General features: G+C 44.6%; 3 long non-coding RNA genes across 3 annotated transcripts in view; 2 read left to right on the top strand and 1 right to left on the bottom strand.

The window, feature by feature from the left end:
• The window catches only part of LOC310702848, a 33,333-nt gene that overhangs the window by 7,258 nt on the left and 2,492 nt on the right, over positions 1–23,583 (bottom strand). The window lies entirely within an intron of this gene.
• On the top strand, positions 789–3,235 carry LOC310704598. Its single transcript, XR_014524909.1, has 3 exons — positions 789–921; positions 1,911–2,021; positions 3,030–3,235. It is a non-coding gene; the product is annotated as an uncharacterized lncRNA (long non-coding RNA).
• LOC310702831 lies at positions 4,836–23,247 on the top strand. The gene is made up of 3 exons (XR_014523651.1): positions 4,836–4,977; positions 7,614–7,682; positions 23,161–23,247. It is a non-coding gene; the product is annotated as an uncharacterized lncRNA (long non-coding RNA).

The raw sequence follows: 23,583 nt of genomic DNA, 5'->3' as shown, positions 1-23,583 counted from the left end.
TACTAGATAATCTGGACAATGCCATTAACACTACATGTCACATTTCATGTTCATTGAATGAAACCTGAAAAAAGGTGATCCTGCATGGGTCTACTCAGAAGTGAAATCTACTTAGTTAAATGGCGCTTACTCCTTGGTAAGTGGGTGTAGGTTTACTGACTGAGTGGATAAAGTCTCTTCAATACACTGGAACATCATGTTATGGACGGAATCCATTCCGGAGGCCCGTCCATAACATGGAATTGATGCAAGCCAAAGCGCTGCGTCTGCGCATGTGCACTGCGTGATTTAGTGCTTCTGCGCATGCACCAGTCGCAAAATCCAGAAGTAACCCTTTCCGGTACTTCCATGTTGCTGCGGGACGCAACACGAAAACACGTAACCTGAAGCGGACGCAACATGAGGTGTGACTGTACGAAATAAAACAAAGGATGTTGAAAGGAAGTCCTATAACACTTTCTTGTTCTTTGGGTGTGGGGGAATGCATTTAGTCTTTCAGGAACGTCAAGACTCTGCTTCTTATTTACACATCTTGGCTATCAAAATCTGCTATAAGTGTGCCAGTGGAGACTTGCAGAGGCCACTGAAGGCCTGACATCAAAGAATCTGTTCCGCCCACACTTCAAATTCTCACTTAAATTGGGATTTTCGTTCCATGATGAGTGGCCAGTTCATGATGTTACGACCCACCCATTTATCTTTATACTTCCTTTCCAAGAACATCATGATCTCTAAGGTGTCATTAAAAGGATCAAAGGAAGAAGCTTCTCCAACCTGGAGGAATCCAGTAAAGGTCCACATTTATTCCTCTGTGATTTGGGGCTCTGCAGGAGAACATACAGTGTCCTTTTGATACCAAGATGTCCATCCCAAGTCAAGTACTTCTTGCAATCTGTGTTTTCCTGTTCCTCACACCTGGAGGTATGTTCTTTTTGCAAGAGTTGGGAAAAGCACTGTCAGCCAAGGGAGGCAGGTTAAGAAAAGGAAAATGCAACTTAGGTAGTTTCATACTGAAGTATGAACCAAACCAAATTTATGCTCTGTCCACAGAATCTGAACTTAGCCAATGAAATGGCCCTTCTTCTGTTCTCTCCCTCTGTTGCACCTTAATGGGAAGACTGTTGCTAGGTGGCAATTGAGGGAGAGGGTGAGCCAAGGGCAGCTGTTGTTGCAGTGAAGTTGATCAGAGAATCAGAGAATCTTAGAGTTGGAAGGGACCCAAGGGTCATCTAGTCCAACCCCCTGCAATCAATGATGGAGCGGCCCTGCTTCACATCTCTTTCTTTACTGCAGCCTGTTAGAATCTGTTCAACATTTTATGTATTTAAGCAACTCTCCCTAATATTCAAGCAGGGAAACTGACTCCTTTACTGGGTAGAGATACTTTGCAAACAGAAAATAAAACTCCTGATATGGGCAAGCCTTCTGTAGCACAAGAAATCTTTAATAAAAACTATTTATTTAAAAAAAGATCAGGGCAAACTATGGGTTCATCTCAAAGCTAGGGGTGGATGGCTCAGTGTTTTCCCATCCTGTGCCAACTCCTTTTAATCCCATTTGGGGTCAATTCTTTAAAGAACAAGCCATGAAAAATCCAACCAGCTTTACTTTTACAAGCAGAAAGTCCTTCAGAAGTGGTCTGGGGGCTGCCTCTTTCTCCATTTCTCCATTTCACATTTTACAGATGCTTAGGGAAACTCCGTAGCCATTTGGCTATTACTTTTTAAAAATCTTGTTAATTATTCTATATGATTTCTGCTGTATTTCTGATGCTCTATGATGCTATTGTCATTCATTGTTTCTAAGACACTTTGGGGTTCCTTTGAATGAAAAGCGGCATAGAAATATAATCCATCGATCAAAGCAACCCTCCATTATTCACAACATTTTTGTATTCTCTTTTGAAGCAGATGCTCGCCTCTGTATAAAATGCATCGTTGTGATACCAGGAGTCCCATGCAAACACAAAACATGTGAAGTTGATGATGAAGGAATCTGTGTTGGCATCATCACCTATATAAGTAAGAAACAGCTGCAAAGGTTGTGCCTTGTTTGGGCTCCATGGTCCACATTCCCCTTCTGCTTATTTTCCATTTCTTTCAGCTTAGTGATACAACAAAGTGGAATAATTCATGGAAATGCCTTTGTCAGAAGCATAGCTTCAAGCATGCAGTCTGAGCTTGTATGCAACAAGCTCAGACATTTCTTTCCAGGTTGTTACATAGTTGAAGAGAGTGTGAGTGTAGAAAGGAAGAGAAGGTCTTATTTCCTCCATCACCCAGTGGCGTAGCAAAGTCAGGTGATACCCGGTGCAGAAAATTTATTGTCACCCACCCCCAGCACATTGAAATAATGAAAAGAAGGTCAAATAAGATACTTACATCACCAGAGAAGAGGGTGTGCGACCTAATTCTATAAAACACAGCTCTCTGGTCTCAAAGCCTCCATGCATACTTATGTTTCACTGCAATATCCCACTGTATGCATGTGGGTACCAAGGTCAGCTCACAAAATAAGCATCCCCCCCCCTCTGTCCCATATGTGCCTCCTAAACTTGTTTGTGGGTTTCTCTCTACCTTCTAGAGCAGATTTAGGGGCTGTAGAAGAAGGTGGAGAGAGACATGTATTCAGAATAGCTTTGTTTCCCCAGAGTAATAAACCTTGGACTCACCTGCATTAGTAAAGAAAAAGCGTTTTATATGCGTTATAACACTATGACACTGGATGGCACCGTGGAGTCCCATCTTTCTCCAATGTGATTTCCCATTATAAAGTTTACAACACATTTTCCTAATTTTATATATATATATATATATATATATATATATATATATATATATATATGTCTCGATTCAGCCCTTTTGTTTCTTAATTTCTCAGCCATCAGTATTACCAGGCTTTTTAATGGAGAGCACCTTGGATATTTTAAGTGAATTCCAGTTAATCATTGTGAGGACTGAGAGTGAGGATGATACATATCTTCACTCTTTTCTCTTTTCCTCTTTCTTCCTCTTCACACCTTGTCTCAGATGAGAAGTTTATAGATAAAATACTCGGTTGTGCAAAGAAGGATAAAGTGCGGTGTGAAAATTCTTTACAGCGAGACAACATGCTTCAGGAACTCAGGTGCTGTGATGATACTGATTTCTGCAATGCAAGCTTTTAAAACAGGCTGAGAGCCACCTCAAGATTCTGCCTTCCTGCAAAGAATAAACATTTATTCTGTTCCCCCTCAGCTTGTCAACCTTTCTTGTTTTTTCCTTTCTTTCAAATATACTATAAGCACTAACACCACTAGATGCAGCAGCCATCGGAGGGGGGTGGGTAAGGCAAGGCAACGTTGCTCACCTGCATTCCCAACACTGAGCATTCCTGAAAGGAGGAAAGGTGAGACACGGGGTAGGGAGTTCAGTGAAGAAGAAGAAGAGGAGGAGGAGTTTGGATTTGATATCCCGCTTTATCACTACCCTAAGGAGTCTCAAAGCGGCTAACAATCTCCTTTCCCTTCCTCCCCCACAACAAACACTCTGTGAGGTGAGTGGGGCTGAGAGACTTCAGAGAAGTGTGACTGGCCCAAGGTCACCCAGCAGCTGCATGTGGAGGAGCGGAGACACGAACCCGGTTCACCAGATTACGAGTCTACTGCTCTTAACCACTACACCACTCTGGCTCCCAGTGAGGTGCAAACATGGTGGCAGGAGCACTGGACTACCTCTGCTAAGCCTCTTCCTTCCTCAGAACTAACAGTGACTCTTGGCGTTGGGAAGGCAGGTGTTGGGAAGAAGCTGCCCAGCTTGTGCTGCTCCACCGTGCATGAAGTGTTGGCCTGAGGGTTTTTAAAATTAAAAGACCTTAGAGGCCAGTTACCAGGAATAGCATTTTCTTGCCAGAGATCTGCAGAGTTTTAACAAGTTTCTTATCTGTTTGGGGGGGTTTTTTAACTATAAATTTTGGTGCCATGTCTTTGTTATTCCCAGCGCAGTACCTCCCCCCCCACACACACATCTAAACCTGATCTGCAAAAACAATTATACAGGATACAGGAAGGTTTTCAAGTAGGCCAAATGAACGCAATCCCAGGACCCCTGGCTGACTATACTACTGATGCTTACCTAATGTGCTTCATAACTACCTGGGCTACCACAGCTGCATTTTTCTGCATCTTATTTGGACAATTACCAAAAAAGCACCCCAGGGACATGTTTTGAGAGTATCCCATGGCTTTCGGAGAAGAAAATGGGAGTATGGGAGAAGATTTCACCTTTGCATTTAGTTAAGAGACTGAAGTTAATTTCACAGGGTGCAAAACTGTGAACTTCAGAACAGGATTTGAAAGGGCAGAGAGTGTTTCACACTGTTTTAAAACAATCAGGAAATGCAGGGTATTAAATTGTGAAGTGCTGCGTAATCAGTTTTGCTCCATATTGGCCAAGAGAATCCCTAGAAGGCATTTGAACGCACAGTAATGGTATTGAGGTAATGAGTAGAGGCAGTAAACGTGTCTGCTTAATGTTGTCTGTATTTATGACAAAGCAGGAGTTGAAAGACCTAATGGGTGGCAGGTTTAAAGAAGCTGGTGAAGGGCAGGAGAAGCAGTCGTGGACTGTTAGATAATTTGAAATTTGGCCCTTGTCCTTTTCTACCCGTATGTTTGAATTTTCTGAAACACCCAAGTATTAATATAACAATATCACATGTTCTTGCAATAAGCTTTCTGATGGGCTAACACCTGTCGCCACTTCTAAAGCAATCAGAAATATATATATATATATATATATATATATATATATATATATATATATATCTTTTCTACCTCTTTCTTTATTTTTAGATGAACTTTTGAAAGAAATGCCTTTCCCCTTAAACGAAGCCAAGGTCATGGATCCTTTTTGCATTCAAGGCTGGCTGAACGATCATCGTGAAGAGATAGATCAGAAGAAATCCTTCAGACTTTTTGGAGACAGCTCTGAAACTGAGGTAGAAAAAACTTGAGTACTTTGAAAAGGAGGAGTTGGGTGAATTATTTTTTCAAGTGAACACGCAGCCTCCTGTGTAGAAGTGCTTTTTGTATCTTATTCAGGGGCAGAGAATAAATGATAAAAAGGATAATCTAGCCTGAAGATGTCCATTCTCTCTCTCTTCTCTTGTCCTTGGACAAGGATGAGGAATCTCTGCTCAATCTCTGTTGGACTCCCAGTAGATGAAGGCAGCTGTAGTCAAGCCATGTCTGGAAGAATGCAGGTTCCCAAACCCTGAACTAGGAGAAACTCTATAGTAGTTGTATGCCCAATAGCTGTTCTAGAGAGCTATACAGATTCCTGCTAATACACAAACTGATTTACACCAGTACTTCTGAGGAACACTGATTTAGTCATCAAGAGACCAAACAAGTGACGTTAAATGTGCCTTTTCAGTTAACATTAAACATAAATAAAAATAGATATTTATATAACTTATTCAAAGTGTTGGTGCTGACCTTTAAAGCCCTAAACAGCCTTGGCCCTGTATTCCTGAAGGAGCATCTCAGCCCCATCGTTCTGCCTAGACATTGAGGTTCAGCTCTGATGGTCTTCTGGTCATTCCCTCACTGCAAGAACCAGGCAGAGGGCCTTCTCAGTGGTGATTCTCTCCATGTGGAATGTCCTCCATCAGATGTCAAGGAGATAAATAACTATACAACTTTTAGAAGACATCTGAAGGCAGCCCTGTTTAGGGAAGTTTTTAATGTTTGATATTTTATTATGATTTTATATTTGTTGGAAGCCACCCAGAGTGGCTGGGGGAACCCAGCCAGATGGGTGGGATACAAATAATAAAATTATTATTACTATTACTATATACCTCTATTAATCAAGTCTGATTTGAGGTGGTTAACAATGTCAGAAAAATCCCCCACATGGATGCATCTTCTATTGATGATGTTGCTTTCCTCACAAAAGTGACCAAAATCAACTTACAAAAACAATAAATCATTAAAACCAAGTGTAACAAACAATCAATAAAACCCCCAAGACACAGCTATGCAGACGTAACAGGTGTTACAGATCCTGCCCCACAAATACCCAAAGCCCTTCAAACTAAGGACCAAAATCATTTTGCTTGGCCCCTAAAAATAGATAATGATGGCTCCAGGCAAACCTCCTTGGGGAGAACATTCGAAACCGGGAGTCATCACTGAAAAGTCCCATTCTCATGTTGCCACTTTCCAAACCACCTGTGGAGGAGGTATACAAAGAAGAGTCTGTGATGACAATTACAGGGCCCAGTGAGGTTGTCAGGGTAAAACAGAGCCAAGGAATAAGAGGAGATTTCAGAGGCACACAAAAGGCCATTTATCACCCAAATGGTTTCAAGCATCATAATTCCGCCCACTCTGAAAGGTGGCTTTGATTTAAAGAAATGAAATGGAATTTCTACCAAGGAAGAGGAATAATAGATTAGGCAACACATTGGATCTGTAATAATGGTAGTTAGTCAACTCAATATGGAGATGAGTGGTTTTATCCTTCAGGTGCTTACCAATCTTGTCACAGCATGTCTTTGAAGGTCCCCTCACTCTCTTGCCCTGTACAGATGCCCGTAGTCTTTTTGCAACACAGAATGTGATGCACACAATACACTCCCGGGTATGTTCTGTCAGCTTCAGATCAAGGCTTCCACCATTTTCACTTTAGCTTTCACCCAATCTGGAAGAGAGCACAAGGCAATGTTCCTTTTAATCCCCTGATGGTAAAGTCAGGCACAGGTACCTGCTATCAGGAAGTGCTGAGTGAAGCTTGGCTCTAGGAAGCCAAACTCTCTTGAAGAGACAAGCAGTCAGAACACGTTAAAGTGGACTAGCTCACTTTCGACTTGGGTAGATGGTCTGGGATTATTCTCCCTCTGCTGCCAGGAATGGGTGCTAACTTCTTTGCATTTAGTATCTTCACTTCTTTCATTGATTTATAGTGAGTCAAATCTTTGGCCAGCCTAATTCAGCACTGTTCTACTCCATCTAGAAGCTGCTCACCAAAGTGTCAGGCAGTCTTTCTCATAGTGCTGTCTGAAATCCTCTTAGCTGGAGGTGCCAAGGATTCAATAACTTTCTGATTAAAAGGGTGAGCTCCACCACTGGGCCAATCCTACTCTCCCAATTCGTGTAGAAATGGTAGCACTGGGACTGGTGCCCATAGTCTCCAGGAGCTGGGACAAGATGTGCAGAGCATTGCTGCAAAGACCAGTGCCAGCAAGGTTAACCATTAGGATCTGCCCCTAACTTCTAAACAGGGAGTAGGAGAAATGAGAAGAGAAAAATAAATGAGGAATCACAGCTGTTTGAAGTGCAAGCCTCTGGCAAATGGAAAATGCACTGTTTGTCCCAAGAGTGGTGTATGCTATGGATAAAAGCACAAAGCTATTAGTGGGAGGATCAGAAGAGTACAGGAGCAAAGACCATAGAGGTGAAGAGAGAGAGAAATGTGTAGATGTGATCTGTTACATTTTGTTTTTACATTCTGGTATACAAAGCCTTTGGCAAGGTTAATGCATCTTCTCACAATTTCCGTTAAATAATTTTACATTGACACAAATGTTTCTCATAGTAACACATTGGATTTTCTTGGTTTGTTGCCCAGGTTATAATTTTTGGACCAGGAATAACCAAAGAGGGAGGAAAGAATGCAGATGTATGGCTATGGCAGCTGGTATGTGATGCTAGTTCCATTTCGTTTTTTGTTGTTTTTTTAATGATATTTTATTAACTTTTAACAAAAAAGGTTACAAGACAATAAACACAAAAGTAAAAGAACACAAAAAGAAAAAATATATAAAAATCACACTTTAGCATAAAAAAGTAAAAAAAGAAAAAGAAAATACAAAAATTCCTCTTTTCATTTTCTTAGCATTCATTTACTTATTTTCCTGACTTCCTCCCACCTCCCTTTTTTGTATTCCATTTAAAAGTTGGTTCAGCAAATTCATATCCTCTTGTTTTACCCATAATTATTTATCCTCATATGTTATCACTTCAAGTTTAGATCTAATATCAAAAGCATTGATCTAATATCAATCCATTCTTACAAGTTCTTATTTTATCTTATTACTAGAACTGCTTCATTTCATTTCAACTTCATTACCATTTAAAAACAAAGAAAAGAAAAAATTCACAGTTCAGTTTCCCATTAGTTTCTTTCACCTTATCTTGCCTTCTAAACCTTAAAGTTAGTTTAAACCGTAAATAAATCTTAACTCCTTTAATTCTTTCTGCTAAAGCCAATTAATTCCTTTCCAGCACGTTTTAATATTTCATTAGTGTTACACTAATTCCAAAATCAAAATAGTTTATATAAAAGAAATTTTCATTCTAAATTTATCCAACGTCTCTTCTTCCTGGTTCCGGATAATGTCAGTCCTTCCACCATTATGTTCTATCCATCAATCGGGTGTTCTAATATCCGAGGCCCTCAAGTCCCTTCTATGCCCCCTCTGCAGGTTTTCTTGTTCCTGTTTATAGTTGCACTTGCCCCTGTCCCTTGTTGGATTCTTGCATATTTTCTTCCCTTTCTCCTTGGGGTGTGAATCTCCGGGAATCTCCATACAGAGAAATTCTCCATTTTCTTTTGTCAGCTTGTCCTATTCCCCGATACTCCACTCCCCAACCTTTGATTTATAATCCAAAAAGTAGTTGTTCCAAAAATAATCATCAACTTGCTTCACATTCCCACCAGAGCTAAAGATTTCCTTAACTCCGAAATTCAGCAGGTGTTCCCCAAGTTCAATCTTCCAATATTGCAGCTTTTGGTCATGCGGGATTTTAAGTCTCTGTATCTTTTGAGGTGCAATCGCAACCTCTTCCATTTTCTTCTGCCCTTGGACTTGCCTTGTTAAGCCAGATTCCTGTATTAGCTGTTGTGGAGTTTCTTTGACTTCTTTTCCTAGTTCGTCTTTACCGTCTGTAGCAGATGTAAGATCCAACTTTTGGTTCATCAAGGTCACTTTCTCATTCAGCTGCTGCAGCCTAGCATTTATTTTGCCAAGGGCTCCAAGTAAAACTTCCTCCCTATTCATTTTCTTTCAAGGTCAAATAGCTGGTCCCACGGTCAGAATTCACAGATGTTCTCTATAAGTTACAGCCCACACACTGGCTAGCTCCCTCTAGGGGATACAGTTACTGTTTAGCATCCATCTTTAAAATGTATCCAACGAAGGGAAATTTACTTTCGATTTTCAGATTCTTTGTTTCCTCTCAATATAATGCATACAAGCAAAAGGCAGCATTAGAATTATTTTATCTCTCTTTTAGTCCTATCTGTCAGTAGTTTTCTCAATTTCAGTTAATAATCATCACCGACAATTTCTGTCCTGACAATCCGTCCCCAGGTTTGGGGCGATGGAAACTTAAATTCTTACACTCTCTTTGCAGGATTAAAAGGTCAAAATTTCTTCCCCCCTTTTCTCCTGCTGTCAAGGGTTTTTTTTTGTGGTTATAGGTGCAGGAAATTCCAATCTTAAAGTCTATTTTTCCAGCTTTTTAGCTTATAAGATCTTTGCCTCGATCTAATTACAAAAAACGGGAGGCGGACTTCCTATTTACACCTTCCCGCTTCGGTGCCAAATTCAATGTTGTTCTTTTGATCAAAGGCGGAATTACTTTGATCTCCCGATCTTTCAATTGTCCGACTCACGGGTTGTTGTTTAGAGCCGAATTGTCATAGGAAAAAAGACAGCGCTCTCCGACAACAGCTGTGCAGCTTCACTCCACAGAAGTAGCGATTGACTCACAGCACTGTGCCAGCACCCCGCCTCGCCGAGTCCCACGGTCGCAGGCTTCACCCGCCTGTGATTTTTGAAGGGTCCCCACTTCGCTGCAGCGGTAAGACCCGATTTCTGCGGAGCTTTCTCCCTCCAGCTTAGAGGGAATCCGCTATTGTCGGAGGTGCCGCCTCTGGAAGTTCCGATGCTAGTTCCATTTCGCACTAACTATGTAGGTAGGGTAAAAAGGTAAATGACCCCTGGAAGGTTAAGTCCAGTCAAAGGCGACTATGGGGTGCAGCGCTGATCTCGCTTCAGGCCGAGGGAGCCGGTATTTCCTCACTGGCAATACTGTATTTTTCTCTCTATAACACACACTTTTCCCCCTCCAAAAATTAAGGGGAAATGTGTGTGCATTTTATGGAGCAAATGCAGGCTCCATGGCTTCGCGTTGCTTTCGCTGAAGCCTGGAGAGAGAGGGGGGTCGTTGCACACTGACCCCTCTCACTCTCCAGGCTTCAGGGATAATTATTATTATTATTATTATTATTATTATTATTATTATTATTTATTTATTTATACCCCGCTCATCTGTCTGGGCCTCCCCAGCCACTTTGGGCGGCTTCCAAAAGAATATTAAAATACTATAATACATCAAACATTAAAAGCTTCCCGAAACAGGGCTGCCTTCAGATGTCTTCTAAAAGCCTGGTAGTTGTTGTTATCTTTGACATCTGGTGGGAGGGTGTTCCACAGGGAAGGCGCCACTACCGAGAAGGCCCTCTGCCTGGTTCCCTGTAACTTGGCTTCTCGCAATGAGGGAACCGCCAGAAGGCCCTCGGTGCTGGACCTCAGTGTCCGGGTAGAACGATGGGGGTGGAGACGCTCCTTCAGATATACTGGACCAAGGCCTTTTAGGGCTTTAAAGGTCAGCACCAACACTTTGAATTGTGCTCGGAAACATACTGGGAGCCAATGTAGGTCTTTCAAGACTGGTGTTATGTGGTCTCTGTGGCCGCTCCCAGTCACCAGTCTAGCTGCTGCGTTCTGGATTAATTGTAGTTTCTGGGTCACCGCCCCACATAGAGCGCGTTGCAGTAATCCAAGCGGGAGATAACCAGAGCATGCACCACTCTGGCAAGGCAGTCCGCAGGCAGATAGGGTCTCAGCCTGCGTACCAGATGGAGCTGGTAAACAGCTGCCCTGGACACAGATTTGACCTGTCCCTCCATGGACAGCTGTGAGTCCAAAATGACTCCCAGGCTGCGCACCTGGTCCTTCAGAGGCACAGTTACCCCATTCAGGACCAGGGAATCCTCCACACCTGCCCGCCTCCTGTCCCCCAAAAACAGTACTTCTGTCTTGTCAGGATTCAACCTCAATCTGTTAGCCGACATCCAACCTCCAACCTCCTCCAGGCACTCACACAGGAGCTTCACTGCCTTCACTGGTTCTGATTTGAAAGAGAGGTAGAGCTGGGTATCATATGCATACAGATGAACACCCAGCCCAAATCCCCTGATGATCTCTCCCAGCGGCTTCATGTAGATGTTGAAAAGCATGGGGGAGAGGACGGAAACCTGAGGCACCCCACAATTGAGGGCCCAGGGGTCTGAACACTCATCCCCCACCACCACTTTCTGAACACGGCCCAGGAGGAAGGAGCGGAACCACTGTATAACAGTGCCCCCAGCGCCCAGCCCCTCAAGACAGTCCAGAAGGATGTTATGGTCGATGGTATCAAACGCCGCTGAGAGATCCAGCAGAACTAGGAAACAGCTCTCACCTTTGTCCCTAGCCCGCCGGAGATCATCAACCAGTGCGACCAAGGCAGTTTCAGTCCCTGATGAGGCCTGAATCCCGACTGGAAGGGATCCAAATGGTCCGCTTCTTTCAGGCTTGCCTGGAGTTGTTCAGCAACCACTCGCTCAATCACCTTGCCCAAGAATGGAAGATTTGAGACTGGGCTATAGTTGGCTATCGTGGCCACATCTAAAGATGGTTTTTTAAGAAGCCGTTTAATAACCGCCTCTTTCAGCGGGTCTGGGAAGGCTCCCTCACGGAGGGAAGCATTCACCACCCCACGAAGCCCATCGCCCAGTCCTTCCCGGCTAGCTTTTATTAGCCAGGATGGTCAAGGATCAAGGAGACAAGTGGTTGGTTTCACTCGTCCACATCCTGTCCACATCCTCGGGAGTAACAGATTGGAATTGATCCCACACAACTTGACTAGACAGGACTCTAGCACTCTCCCGCCCCGGCCCTGCTCCCACAGTGGAGTCTACCTCTTCTCGAATCTGAGTGACTTTATCTGCAAAAAACTTTGCAAAGTCATTGCAGGAGATCATGTGGCCCGTACTGGGCCCCGATGTCGCAGGTGGTTCCGCTAAATTGCGAACCACCTGAAAGAGTCTCCTGCTGCTGGTTTCCGCAGATGCAATAGAGGCGGTGAAGAAAGTCTTCTTTGCCGTCGCTATCGCCACTTGGTAGGCTCGACATTGAGCTCTAACCCGTGTCCAGTCAGATTCAGAATGGGTTGTCCGCCAGCAGCGATCTAGCCGTCTCAGCGATTGTTTCATTGCCCTCAGATCTGTGGAAAACCACGGGGCTGTCCGGGCTCCATGCAATCGCAGAGGGTGCTTCAGAGCCAAACAGTCAATAGCCCTGGTTAACTCCACATTCCAGCGGGCCACCAGGGAATCAACTGAAAGGCCATCAACATGGGATAAAACATCCCCTACCACTCTCTGGAAACCATTTGGATCCATTAAGTGGCGGGGGCAGACCATCTGAATCGGTCCCGCCTCCCTGCAGAGGGGAAGGGTTGCAGAGAAGTCCAGTTGCACCAGGAAGTGATCTGACCATGGCACTTCTTTGGTTTCGCTTTTACTTAGTGTCAGATCACCAACATCCATAGAGGTGAACACCAGGTCTCATGCCCATGGCTATGAGTTGGGCCAGACTTATTCAGGGACAGTGTTGGTTTCTGCTTTCTTCACTGTGCAGCGAAGTGCTTGTCACGGGACAATGTTTTGCATTCCACAGTCAGAGTACTGTTGGGTTTTCCCACGGGAATGGGAGACTGGATGTGACGTACACTGGTTTCCTGTTTTTCACTCTTCTCTTGGGTGTTCTTTGTTCCGAGGAGAAGGATGGTTGCTTTTCTGCTCCCGCAGAGGCAAGATACATGTTTGTAATCTCTCAACATTGAAGTGAAAATAAAGCAAAGTTAAGCATGTGGCACGTACTGCTCATCCTCCCGCTGTGTACAGGACTCTGCAAATATAACATTATTGGTTCCGGGCCCAGAAAAACGCAGTCAAACTGAAGGATAGACTCCAGAAAGCTGAGTCGGAATGCCGGCAGAGGGACAGAGAAACGGATCGGCGTTATCTGCTCTGCGCGTCGAGTTGATTGATGAGAGGTATGTGCTCATGCTCCGGGCAGCCTGCCAGCTTCAAGTTGATGGCTTTATGGCTGGACTTTGAACTTTTAAAGCCGTTTTGCCGCAATACAGGCAAAGGCTCTAAGGCACAAGCTCACAGGCTTGGGAGGCTTGAAAACCGAAAGTACCTTTGAAAGTGCTTTTGGAATGAGGTTTGAAAGCAGCAGTGACGCAGCTTGATTAAACACCGCGGAGATGGCAAATGCAAAGCTGGCTGATGCTTTTGAGATTCCTAAGCTCAATAAGAAAAACTACGCGGACTGGGTTTTCTATGCAGAGGCTATTCTGTGGAAAGAGGGTCGGTACAAAGTTATTACAGACAACCCCCCAGCTCCAATTACAGACGAATGGAAAGCTAAGGATTCCAAGGCGAAGGGAACTCTTACATTGATAGTATCCCCAGAAGAGCTCTGTCTGTTGCGTGATAAGACCACAGCCAGAGAAATTTGGGACACTTTAAGAGAGGCTCACTTAAGGACAGAGGCTGGTTCCTCAATGTACTACTATGCCAAGCTGCATGGTATGGCTCTAGCTGAAGGTGGAGATGTGCGTACACATCTGATGGAGATGCAGAATCTGAGACATGAGCTGCAACAGAGAGGACTCACCTTTCCAGAGGCTGTGTATTCATTCATGATACTACATTCTTTGGGTCCAAGTTGGGAGTCCGTTGCCACTCAGATTGCTGTTCAGCCAACTGCTCAGCTCACAGTAGCCTATGTTACTGCCGTAATTCTGAATGAAGCAGACCGCCGGGGTGCTAGCTGCATGGGTAAGGGGGAGTCTTCACAGACGTCATCCCAGAGTGCAGTGGAACCACCAGATGGCGCCAAAGCTTTGAAGGCAGTGAAATGCTACTTGTGTGGACGTCTAGGCCATATGAAGAGGGAATGCAGATATCCCAGGGCCAAGACAGAGCAGCACAGCGGAAGCTCATCGCGTGGAAAAGGCCAAAGCAAAGGCAAAGGTCCAGTGTCCAGGACAACGCAGCACAAGGCAATGCTCTCGCGCTTCACTCCAAAGGTCGCAAAGGTCCAGAAGACGTCTAGATCTTTCTTTGTTGTTGATTCAGCAGCGACCCACCACATGTGCAACGATAAGCGACTGTTCGTGTCTTTTACACCGCAGGAAGGTGCGATTCACCAGGCGGATGACCACACAATCCCCAGTCAAGGCTACGGAACTGTTGTACTTCACAGTTTGGACTTATCGATACAAGATGTGCTTTACGTACCAGATGCCACACACAATCTACTCAGTGTTATGCAGCTGAATGAACGGAACATTGACGTTTCCTTCAAGAACAAGAAGTGCACCATCACAAAGAAAAACGATTATGCATTGCATGCTGAATGTGTTGATCGTTTGTTTGTTTTGTATTATGATGATGTTGTGCAGAATGAAACTTGTTGCATTGCAGGTTCTAACAAAAGTTTGCATGCAGGATGTATTCACGATTTTCACAGGAAATTTGGTCATTTGCATTTTGAGGCAGTATCTAAAATGCCTGCCTTGGTTGAAGATATGACTATTAAACCCTGCAGGTACCACATGAAGTGCAAGGCATGCGCAGCAAACAAGGTGAAAATGGCTGTGAAAGGTAAGGTGTCTAGTAGGCAAGCTACAGAACCATACCAGGTTGTTCATGCTGATTTAGTTGGTCCACTATCACCCTCTTTGGGTGGAAATAGGTACTTCATAGTTCTCAGTGATGCATTTTCCAGGTATATTTATGTGTACAATCTCAAGCAGAAATCAGAGGCTTTTCCAAGGTTCAAGGAATTCTGTGCTTGGTTGGAAAATGTGCATGGTAAGAAGATAAAGACTCTTTTCACTGATCGCGGGGGAGAATTCACTTCTCAGCAGTTTGACGCTTTTCTGACTGAGAAAGGAATTCAACACGATTTGTCCAGTCCTCGCTCGCCATGGCAGAATGGACTTTGCGAAAGGGCAAATCAGACTTTGCTTCAAGGGTTAAAAACCTTGCTGCATGATGCCAATCTTCCAGAGAGTTATTGGGCCGAATCTCTCTCGTGTTTTGTTTACAGTTACAATCGCAGGTTATCTTCAGCGATTGGTTGTACCCCCTATGAGAAGATGTTTGGCAAGAAACCGTACATCAAACACATGAGAATTTTTGGTTCTGACATGTGGGTTCACACACCACAAAGCTCCAAGTTAGGCAAGCGTGGATTGCATGGTATCTTTCTAGGTTATCAGAAAGGTTCTTACAGAATAATGATGACTGAATCTAAGACAATTAAGCTCTCAAGAAGTGTTGAGTACAGTGCCAAGTGGGGGGAGAATGTGGGAATTTTCCAATGTTATCCTGATGACAGTGATGAGACTGAGGATAAGCAACAGCAAAAGCAGCCGCAACAACCCACACCCACTGATGAAGGTTCTGATTCTGAGTCTGAAACTGAATCGGATGATTCAGAGGATTTCAAGAGTGCGAAAGCCTCTATGCGACCCTCTGAAAGCTCTGATCAAGAATTGGAAGAACCATTGTTCACAATAGGCCACTTTTCTCCTAAGAAGGAAGAGGAAAGTGTTGAGGACTTAAGGCTAATTCGCAGGTCACAAAGAGCCACAAAAGGCAGACCTCCAAAGAGATTTGCTGATGAATTTGCTAAGACAGCAGTGGCAGCTGTTAAAAGCTCCAAGAAGGTATTTGAACCTTCAAGTTTCCAAGAAATCCAGGATTTGGATTCTAAGGAAGCTGAGCCATGGTTAAATGCCATGAAGGCTGAGCTTGATTCCTTAGAAAGGAACAAAACATGGGAGCTAGTTCCAGTAGTTCCAGGAATGAAACTACTTGGAAGCAAATGGGTCTTCAAAGTGAAGACAGATCAAAATGGCAAGATAGTCAGACACAAAGCCAGATTGGTAGCCAGAGGTTTTGCACAGGTACCAGGTGAAGACTATCACGAGACCTACTCACCCACCGTGAGGTATGAGAGCATTAGGCTTATGCTCAAGCTAGCTGCAGAGGAGAATCTACACGTTAGTCACCACGATGTGAATACAGCATTTTTGTACGGATCTCTAGGTGAATCACTTTACATGCTTCCACCTGATGGCGTTCAGGTAAAACAGGGATTTGTTTGTGCTCTAAAGAAGTCCCTTTATGGTCTCAAACAAAGTGCACGGTGTTGGCACACAAAACTCACTGAGACATTGTTTTCTCTAGGTTTTCAGCAAGGGAAAGCTGATCCATGTGTATTTGTCAAAGAAGAGGGGCAAAAGAAGCTGTATTTTTTTTATGTTGATGATATTTTATTCTTTTGGAAAGATGTCACAATGTACAATAACACCCTAGCTCAACTGAAAGAGCACTTTGACATGAAAGATCTTGGTGAAGTAAGCAACTACCTATCTCTGGAAATAGAGAGAGATCAAAGTGGTAACATTCTAGTACACCAGTCACGGAAAATTGCTGTTGTGTTAAGCAAACTGAACCTGATGGATGCTAACCCTGTAGACACACCGATGACAACAGGTTATCAGGTAGAAGACGCTGAAGAAGCATTTTCTGACACTACACTGTACAGAAGTGTGCTAGGCAAGCTAAACTTCATTGCCAGATGTTCAAGACCTGACATTGCTGTTAGCTGTAATTTGCTAAGCAGACAAGTTAACAATCCCACTGTTAAGGATTGGAAAGCTCTAAAACGCATAGCACGCTATTTGAAAGGCACTATGCATTACAGACTGAGATTTAACAATCAGAAGTCTGGTGGTCTTGAGATTTTTGCAGATGCAAGTTTGGGAAGTGACACTACAGACAGGAAAAGTACGTCTGGAGTTTGCTACATGTACAATCAGGGTCTATTTGATTGGTCATGCAAGAAGCAAACTACAATTAGCTTAAGTACTTGTGAAGCTGAACTGAATGCACTGTCTTATTCACTTAAGGATTGTGAATGGTGCAAAGACATGAAAATTCCTGTCAAATGTCCAATCCAGGTTTACCAGGACAACAAAGCATGTTTGGCTTTGCTGAATTCGGAAGGTTGTAAGCAAAGCACGAAGCACTTGCAATTGAAGTTGCAACATGCTAGGGAACATATTCAGAAGGGACTCGTAACAGTGTCCTATATGCCAGGTAATGAAATTCCTGCTGATGTATTGTACAAGATTGTATCAAGGGATCAACACTGTACCTATGTACAGAAGTTGGGTTTGTACTGATTTTGTACGAACACGTTGCCCAGTGATGTTCACAGAAAGGGGGAGGATGTTGGTTTCTGCTTTCTTCACTGTGCAGCGAAGTGCTTGTCACGGGACAATGTTTTGCATTCCACAGTCAAGAGTACTGTTGGGTTTTCCCACGGGAACGGGAGACTGGATGTGATGTACACAGGTTTCCTGTTTTTCACTCTTCTCTTGGGTGTTCTTTGTTCCAAGGAGAAGGATGGTTGCTTCTCTGCTCCCGCAGAGGCAAGATGCATGTTTGTAATCTCTCAACATTGAAGTGAAAATAAAGCAAAGTTAAGCATGTGGCACGTACTGCTCATCCTTCCGCTGTGTACAGGACTCTGCAAATATAACAAACTCCACATTCCAGTGGGCCACCAGGGAATCAACTGAAAGGCCATCAACATGGCATAAAACATCTCCTACCACTCTCTGGAAACCATTTGGATCCATTAAGTGGCGGGGGCAGACCATCTGAATCGGTCCCGCCTCCCTGCAGAGGGGAAGGGTCGCGGAGAAGTCCAGTTGCACCAGGAAGTGATCTGACCATGGCACTTCTTTGGTTTCGCTTTTACTTAGTGTCAGATCACCAACATCCATAGAGGTGAACACCAGGTCTCATGCCCGTGGCTATGAGTTGGGCCAGACTTATTCAGGGACAGCCCCATGGAGGCCATGCTTTCCACGAATCTCGAGCGGCCCCTTGTAAGGTCGTGTCGGCATGGATGTTAAAATCCCCTAGGACAACCAAACTAGGTGTCTCCAGGAGGACATCCACCACGACCTGAAGCAGCTCGGGCAGGGAATCCTTGGTGCAGCGGGGAGGTCGGTACACCGATAGGAATCCTGTACTGCCCCTATTGCCCAACTTCCAGAACATGCACTCAGAGAACTGGGTCTTTCCAATAGGATGCCTGGTGCAAACTAATGACTTCCTAAAAATCACTGCAACCCCCCCTTCCCCGCCCACAAGGCCTGGGTTGCTGTGCGTAAGAGAAACCTGGTGGACAAGCAGCGGCAAGGACGGGCCCATCTGCTTCATCCAACCAGGTCTCTGTATCACATGCCAGGTCAAATCCTCCATCCACAATCAGGTCGTGGATGGCAGTAGTTTTATTCATCATTGACCTGGCATTGCACAGCAACACTTTCAGGTCATGTGGGTTTCCCTTGTTGATTCCAGTATCCTTCCGGTCAGGACCAGACCTAAGCCTGCTTCCTCGGTAATGACATGGTCTGGTCTTAGTGTAACTCCTCCTCCTACCCATGATCACTGAGATCGGTTGTCCGAGTGCATCCCCCCCGTGGAACCTGCCCCAGCCATTTTGTTTGCTGGGACCCACTCCCAGGCAGCCCTGACCCCTCCCCTTAACTACAAATTAAAGCCTATACAAAAAACAAACTATCAGAACAATAAAACTATAAAAACAAAAAACAAAGTTACAAACACAACATAATTAAATTAAACAAATTCCCACACCCAACTAAACACCCACCCCACCCCACACACCCGAGGCCTCCCTGGAGCCCCATAAACTGCGGAGGTGAGTATGGGGCCCGCCCCCAGGCCAAAGGTGGAGAATGGGCTTGCAGGGGGGAGCAGTCCTCCCCACAAACTCACAGCAGAGCAACAGCAGCAATGTCCCGGGCCTCCTTGGAGCCTTATATGCTGTGGTGGAGTATGGGGCCCACCCCCAGGCCCAAGGTGGAGAATGGGCTTCAGGGGGGAGCGGTCCTCCCCACAAACTCACGGCAAAGCAGCAGCAGCAATGTCCCGGGCCTCCTTGGAGCCTTGAATGCTGTGGTGGAGTATGGGGCCCGCCCCCAGGCCCAAGGTGGAGAATGGGCTTCAGGGGGGAGCGGTCCTCCCCACAAACTCACGGCGAAGCGGCAGCAGCAATGTCCCGAGGCCTCCTTGGAGCCTTATATGCTGTGGTGGAGTATGGGGCCTGCCCCCCGGCCCAAGGTGGAAAAGGGGCTTCAGGGGGGAGCGGTCCTCCCCAAGACTCACCGGCAAAGCAACAGCAGCTGCCCGCTGTGCTCCGGAGGTTTCACGTTGTTTTCACTGAAGCCAGGAGAGCAAGACTTTCCTGGCTTCAGTGATAGCCGCAGCAGGAGGAGAAATGGAAGGGGCTCCGCTTCTCTTGCCACTTCGCTGAAGGGGCGCTGCGCAGAGAGGGATTTTTTTTTAATGATATTTATTGAAAATTTTAGAATTACAAAAGAAAACAAAGAAAAAAAAGAAAGAGAAAAAACAAAGAAAAACAAACCACAATCAAGCAATAGAAATTAATAGAAATCAAAATCAAAAAAAAAAAACACAACACGCACAAAAGACAAAAATATACCACAAACATTTTAAAAGAAATCCAATATTCTCAAATCCTTAACTGCCATTACCTTCTTTCTTTGACCTCCTCCTCCTCCCTTTTTTTGTATCCTAGTTGTTAATTGTCGCAGCAAATCCTTTCCATATTTCATAATATTCTGTCATTACATCACCTTAATCTATTTTAATCTTAGGGCACAAGTAGGGCACTTGTTTTACAGAAAGCACAAAGCACAGCTTCTGAATGCATTGTCCTGCAAGGTCAGAAGTCTATTCCCACGATCATAATCTGTAACGGCTGCAAGCTCCCCGATTCAGAATTGGTTACAGTTTCACAGGCTCCCTCTAGGGGAAGAACTTCTATTTGTTCTTTTCTTTTAAAGAGAGATCTAACAACAAAGTTTCCTTTTTCAGATATTTTGTCAATATTTGCGAAAGGGAACAATGGAATCACTATGTTTCTCTTCTTTTTGCTATCTGTCAAAAAACGTTTATCTCTGGTCAATGAGCTTCAAAGAACGTCAGTCCTGACACCCCGCTCCAGGATCAAGATGGTGGAAAGTTACTTTGCTTTACACTCACTTCTGCAGGTTTAAACAGTCCGGAAAAAATCCCCCCTCTTCTCCTGCTTCTGAAGGGGGTTCAACAATATTAAATGATGAAAATTAATCCTTTACAAGCGATTTTCTGAACTCTAGTTTGCCATGTCTTTGCTTTAATCTATCTACAAAGAAACGGAAGGCTGACTTCCTGTTTAGACCTTCCCGTTTCAGTGCCAAATTAAAATAAACTTTTAAGTCCAATTTTCCTTTCTTCTCGCAAATCCTTATTTAGAGTCCAATTGTCCGAAATTTAAATACTCATGGGGGATTGTTTTAATAGCCAAATTGTCCCAGGAAAAAGGCAGCGCTCTCTGGCAACGGCTGTGCGGCTTCGCTCCACGGAAGAAGCAGTTGACTCTCAGCACCGCGCCACTTCCCCCTCTTCGCTCCAGAGCCCGTAAATGGGTTCTTTTATGGGTTGGGGGGCGCTAAAGGTGCCCACCATGTCCCATGGTCACAGGCTTCATCCGCCTGTGATTTTTGAAAGGGTCCCCGCTTCGCCATAGCGGAAAAGACCCGTTTCCCGTGGAGCTGGTCCCTCCAGATCAGAGGGAGTCCGCCATTACCGATGGCGCCACCCCGAAAGTCTCGCAGAGAGGGGTTTTTTCCCCCCATGTTCTCCTCCTCTAAAACTAGGTGCATCTTATGGTCGGGTGCATCCTATAGAGCGAAAAATACGGTAATTCTTCCATCGAACAAGCAATGGAAATAAATGAGGTGTGTGCAATGAGCATAAGTGGCTCAACAGGTAGGATAGAACTGCTATGGTAGCTTCTGGGGTAGCCAGTTGCTTATCTGGAGGGAGAGCACAAGGTGACATAGAGGCTGGCATGCTGCAAAGCCAATCCAGTGTTTGGCCATGTCTCCCCCAACCCTACCCCACAGCCTTGTCCCTTTTCCTCCTAGCAAGCAATAACAACACACTTGTCAGAAAGCAAGCATAGCTGCTCTGCCCCACTCGGTGAAGCCTCCATGAGCAGAGGATCCAGCTGTGGGTTCGAGTTTGGTTCAGGAGAAAAGTCTTTCACTCCAGGGGTTACAGATGACGCTGGGACACCCTCGTCATCACTGCAGTTGGACTGAGGCAGTGGGGTTCACCCATGGATTCCTCAGCAGTCTCTGAACCCAGTCTACTGTTGATGCTGGCTATGCCTCAGTTTAAGAATATAAGATGATTATTGCTAGATCTGGTCAAAAGTCCATATAGCCCAGATGTCCCATTGGCAGCCCACAAGCACAGCCTGAGTGTAAAAGCATTATCCCTACTTGCCCATTTGAAATACTTCTGTTCACGCAAGACCTCCATTAGTCCTCACAGGAATGAAATAGATCACAGAGCATCATTCTTACAAGAATGATATGAGCCCTTTTTAGTGGCGTATGCATGGTTTTCCTTGTAGTAATGTCAGTCTAGTCCCTGTTGGCTTGGTGAGCAACTTTTCAGGTCCTGGAAAGTATTTCAAGGATCTGATGAGAAGACTGAAAAATACTTCGAACGACCAAGTGCCGTATTTTCAGGCTGACATATCTATCAGCACACTGCTAGCTTAGTTGATTAACAATACCACAGAAGTGGGTCGCCTCAAGACAGCTCCATTATGTGGAGCTGTGGGCTGCAAAACTCAGTCTGATTGCTGCTCCTCACAGTGCATCTGTACTGGGTAGCAGGGGAGTTTTTCTGTTGGCTTTACTATGGAGGTTAAGCCTCACTCAGTTTGTTTGTTTTTTTATTTCAAATCAAATAGTTCCACAAATGAAAAGGTCAGCTATCACTACAGAATTCCAGGGAGAGGTGAACAGCTTTCCCCCAAAGTTCTACATCGACTCACATTATTGGTATCAATTCCCCCGCCTCCTGCAAGTAATGAGCCCTAAACTGATCAAAACAAAGGAGAACCTTTTCACTGCATACTAGGTTTGCACAACTTGTGATGCACTAAATCAGTTCTTCACAACCAACGGGGGCATACAAAGAATTTAGTGTGGAGGGTGTTGGGGTTTTTTTGTTCTTGTTTTTGGTAATGTACAATAGTAAAGGGAAAGGGACCCCTGACCATTAGGTCTAGTCGTGACCGACTCTGGGGTTGCGGCGCTCATCTTGCTTTATTGGCCGAGGGAGCCGGCGTACAGCTTCTGGGTCATGTGGCCAGCATGACTAAGCCACTTCTGGCGAACCAGAGCAGCACAAGGAAACACTGTTTACCTTCCCGCCGGAGCAGCACCTATTTATCTACTTGCACTTTGACGGGCTTTCGAACTGCTAGGTTGGCAGGAGCAGGGACCGAGCAACAGGAGCTCACCCCGTCGCGGGGATTCGAACCATCGACCTTCTGATCGGCAGGTCCTAGACTCTGTGGTTTAACCCACAGCACCACCTGCGTCCCTAATGTACAATGTACTTATAATGTACTTATAATGTACAATATAAGTAAACAAATTTAAAGTTACGAAATTTTAATCCATGTGAAAAATACAAATTAAATTATTACGTGAGCTGGGATTGAAGGGGGCATGGACTGAAAAAAAGTTGAGAAACACTGTAGTAAATGAAACATCTCCCACCAGCAGCCAAATCTAGGTTCTTGTCCCAATGACCATTCAGTTTATTCAGGTCCCAGAAAGAGGAGAACTAAGGATGTCTATCAAGCCTATGGCATATAGTTGTTAATGACTAGTTTGGGTCACAAGCCCTGCTATTACAGAATTAATTGATTTGTTTATTTCCCAGATCACTAGATTACTGATGATTTGGTTAGATTGACTGATTAGTTCATTAAGATATACTTCCTAGTTTGTGGCTGCTAATGACAGTCCAGGAAGAATTAAAAGCCTGTCTTTTGTTCCTGCCTTTTCAGGAAGGAACATCTGTTGTTACTGCTGACAGTAATACCCTGTGTCTAGCAAATGGAGACAGCCTTCTCATCCCAGAACAGACTGCGTAAGTATACAACAGTATATGATGTTGGCCACCTTTTGCAAATGGCCACCTCCTCTCACTCAGATTATTGGTGCATCGCTGCTCCTTCTGCTTTCTATTCATGGAACATTCATATACCATATTTTTTGCTCTATAAGATGCACCAGACCACAAGGCGCACTTAGTGGTCTGAAACCCAAGCTCCTCATGTTTCAAGCATTCCTAAATGATTGACTTTGCAGAATACAGTGAGCAAAAATCTCCCCTTTCATGCTGATTCGGCTTTTATCGTATATTGCAGCCAAAATAGTCCTGGCCATTTAAAACCCACTTACCCCCCTCTGTCTTGGACCATTACACC

The sequence above is a fragment of the Podarcis liolepis genome (genome assembly GCF_965112155.1).
Source record: "Podarcis liolepis genome assembly, chromosome: 3".
Classification (NCBI taxonomy): domain Eukaryota; kingdom Metazoa; phylum Chordata; class Lepidosauria; order Squamata; family Lacertidae; genus Podarcis; species Podarcis liolepis.
Note: the sequence above shows the minus strand (reverse complement) of the source record. Positions and strands in the feature narration are given on the sequence as shown.